The 3620-nt window shown below is 42.4% G+C and overlaps 1 long non-coding RNA gene across 1 annotated transcript; it reads right to left on the bottom strand.

The window, feature by feature from the left end:
* Positions 1-742: 742 nt before the first annotated feature.
* On the bottom strand, positions 743-2185 carry LOC117193833. Its single transcript, XR_004474712.1, has 2 exons — positions 1979-2185; positions 743-1759 (listed from the first exon to the last, which is right to left on the bottom strand). It is a non-coding gene; the product is annotated as an uncharacterized LOC117193833 (long non-coding RNA).
* Between the last annotated feature and the right edge of the window lie 1435 nt (positions 2186-3620).

Here is a 3620-nt window from a genome sequence, read left to right as displayed (position 1 = left end):
CATTAGGGATTTTGATTGGTCCGCTTTGTACTTGTGCACTGATATCATAAAAGGCACAAACATTTTTTACAATGCTCTTGGCACATTTTTCGATTCTTGTGTCCCGCTTTCTTGTCCGACTAGATCTGGAAAACCCCCTTGGTTTACCAAAGAGTTATCCAGTCTAAAAAACTTAAAATCAAGACTTTATAAAAAATTTCAAGAAGTGGGTTCTCCTACTTCTCACTCTCGCTATGTAATAGCTCGGTCAAACTTTTCAGTTCTTAATGCTCAATGCTATAAGAACTACCTATCTCAATGCAGGATACGTTTTTCTCAGGACCCTAAACAGTTTTACAGCTTCGTAAACAGTAAGCGTAGAACGTCCGCACACCCATCCTCGCTATCATTTTGTAATACGTCGGCAAATAATGATCAGGCAATTGCCGATCTTTTTGCCCAATTCTTCCAAACCACCTATTCTGAGGAAAGCTACTCTGGTCATCCGTACCCATACGGTTTACCGAGGTCGAACGGCATTTTCAGTCCCTTGTTAAATGAATGTTCCCTACTTCATGATCTTCGACTAGTTAAGCCGGTGTTTTCACCGGGTCCAGACGGGGTTGCAGGTTGTGTACTCAGGTACTGCGCCGAGGCACTGTGTGGACCTTTGCTTAAACTATTCACCCTGTCCATTGATTCCTCTTGCTTCCCCCCGATCTGGAAGGAATCGTTTATAATTCCTCTCCATAAAAAGTCTGACGCAAATAATTATAGAGCGCAATTATATATAACTCCGCACTTGCGAAATCTCTGCAAGTCACTTATATCTCCAACTCAGCACGGATTTATGGGGCGGCGATCAAACACCAGGAATTTGTTAGAGGTTAGCTCTTTCATCAAGCATTGGATGTACCGAGGCGGCAGGAAAAACTCCAGAAAATCTGTTCGGAAATCTGTCCAGTTCTGGCCCCGCATGTGAGCAGTCCTCAACCATATTTCTGCCTTGTCCGTCAATACTACGGAGGGTCCGTGTGACCATTGAAAGTGAGTCCCCACTTCTCGAGCTTGTCTGCCAGCAATAAATGGAATGAATCCAGCTCGTGGATACAATGCTGGTCCGAGGACAGTGCCACTCTGCTAGTTTCCCCCAATTAGGAAGGTACTTCAGAAGAGGGACGCGAATTAGTTTTGGGAAAGGTCTGTAAATATATCCCGTAGATAATGTGCAATCAAATCGCCGCGTTTCTGTTAAAATATCCCGAGAAAGTTGTGCAAACAAATAGGTGCGTTTCTGTCTATCAAGTTTTATTCTGTTATTTCACTAACTGTGGCCGTTTTCCGTGCACACGTCTTGCCCGGTGAGCGCTCAGTTTTCAATTAATGAGCCCGGCTCGAGCTGGCACGCTTCAACCATTTCTCGGGATCCTAGCCTCAGTTCGGGCTCTGCCGGGCGATCGGCTCGCTCTCTTGTCGTTGCTTGCCTTGGTTGCGTGGGTGTGGGAGAGATCTTACTCATATTTCCGTCATCTTTGGCTCTCTTTCGGCGGCTTCTGGTCGTTGCTGCTTTAGTGTAGCGGCGACGCATCCCGGTATTTCCCTCTTGCTATGTTCGTTTTCGGCGCTCTCTCTCTCTCTTGGATGCTTCCCCTTGTACTGGCGCTGGGATCACTCTTTATGCTATTGCTGAAATTCTCTTAAATGCTGTAAGTGATGCCCGCGGCCGTCACGGTGACCCCTTTTGGTCATGGTATACTAATTACTCAACACGACATTAACCCTGTAAACCAAGCATAATTTTTTTTTTTTTTGAATGGGTCTTTAAAATTGATTAATAAAATATTTTCTATTAAAAGTTATTTTTTTTTAAATAAATTTTTTAAATTTGGTATTTATTTATCTGCTTTTTTTCAGCAGCTTTTTTTTTGGATCGGGTCCGAAGGTTTAAGGTTTAAAAAGGTCAGAAGCGCTCGCACGCTATTAAAAAGGAAAACTCAACTTTTTACCAACGCGCAATCTACGTCCGCCCATCTTCAGCAGCTGGAAGCAGGCCATGGCAGCGCTGGCCCCATCAGCGCTTGTCTAAGCAGCCTCAGCGATAGCTTTAGCAACTCAGCCCTACCACAGCGCTAGCATCAGCAGCTCAGCCCTACTATGGCCCCAACAACAGCGATAGCCTTAGCAGCGCAGACCAACTAAAGCAGCAACAGCGCTACAACTAGTGAACGACCGTTTACATGTAGTGTAGGCGCAATCAGCGAAAATATTAAAATTTATCTTAAGAGAGAAGAACGCAAGCCGGGCAAGGGGATAGGAAGAAAACATAAGCACTGCAAGCGAGAACGTTTCATAGCTGTATACCCTCTCATTCCCTCTTTTAACACTCTCCTTCATTCCCTCTTCCCTTTACTGCCGAAAACCCCTACCAACAAGCTCAATCGTCGGTCCCGCGCTCTGGGAAGGAAAGCGCTTGAACGAGAGAGGTAATAGCCGGTTCGGACGAGCGTAGGGGCTTCGAGAGCATGTTAGTGGTCTCTTAGAGCTATTCGTTTTTTGTCCCGTTTCAACGAGAGGAACGAAGAGCGCATGCTACTGCCACTTACAGCTTCGTTAAATTAACTCTCTCGCCCGCTCTTTAACCGGCCTATGCCATGTATCGTCTCAAAACTCCCTCACTCCCCCTTCTACCAATAGCCGAGCATAGCTCTTCAGCAGCTTGTGCTTGCTTAGGAGAGCGATTAACATTCTAGCTTGTAATATCGTAACGTAAAATTAACATTACCCTGTTAAATTTATTGAATAGAGATTTTATTTTTACCAAGGTTCGGGGGGTCAGTAGAGTAAGGTCTTTTATGTTATATAAATTTGTAATTTTTATTATGTGCTAGAGCGGGTATCGTCACTGTCTAGTTAGTCATATTGGCATAAGGGATCATCGAAACTGGGAGGTGGGTACAATGATCATGGTTGAAAGGGCGACGCGCAAGCTCTACATCCGGTGCCCCTATGACCTTATATTTTTATTATTATTAATGTTTGCGAGCAAGGTATCTGATCTTAAAGACCTTACAGTCCGTTCCATGAGTATTGTGCCAAGTTGCTGTGTTATTAGGGCTGCCTTTTACCGACCACATATAATTTCCTTTGCTATCGTCTATTATATCTGCATGCATCTTATGAATTTAAAATTTATACGAAAATTTCTACTAAGATTAGTAAATAATAAGATAATTTTTAAATTTAAAAATGAAAATAGAATTAATGTTTCAAAAAAATTAAAAGGTATAGTCCTTCCATACCCAAAGAACTTTCTCGAAAGCTCAGAACATTAGATTTCATCGTTTCCAAGGATGGCGAAAGCAACTGATTTCAGACACTTTTTTTTATATATACAGGACGATATTCACGAAAATGTATATTATTTGTTTCTGTTTCTACACTGCGCCTATAGAATATTATGTTTTCCAATGCTTCGATCTAAATACCTAAATAACTTTTTGTTCAAAAATTTTATATTTTATTTGGTAAAAATATCGATTCATATAGCGAACATAGCCTATTTTATTTAAAAGCAAATATAGACCAAGTTAGTGACCCCATTTCTGGGGCCATGGGGTCATGCCATTCATTTGACAACTGCT

This window comes from Drosophila miranda, chromosome XL (assembly GCF_003369915.1).
Source record: "Drosophila miranda strain MSH22 chromosome XL, D.miranda_PacBio2.1, whole genome shotgun sequence".
Taxonomy (NCBI): Eukaryota; Metazoa; Arthropoda; class Insecta; order Diptera; family Drosophilidae; genus Drosophila; species Drosophila miranda.
The sequence above is the reverse complement of the archived record's forward strand: the minus strand, read 5'-3'. Positions and strand labels throughout refer to the sequence as shown.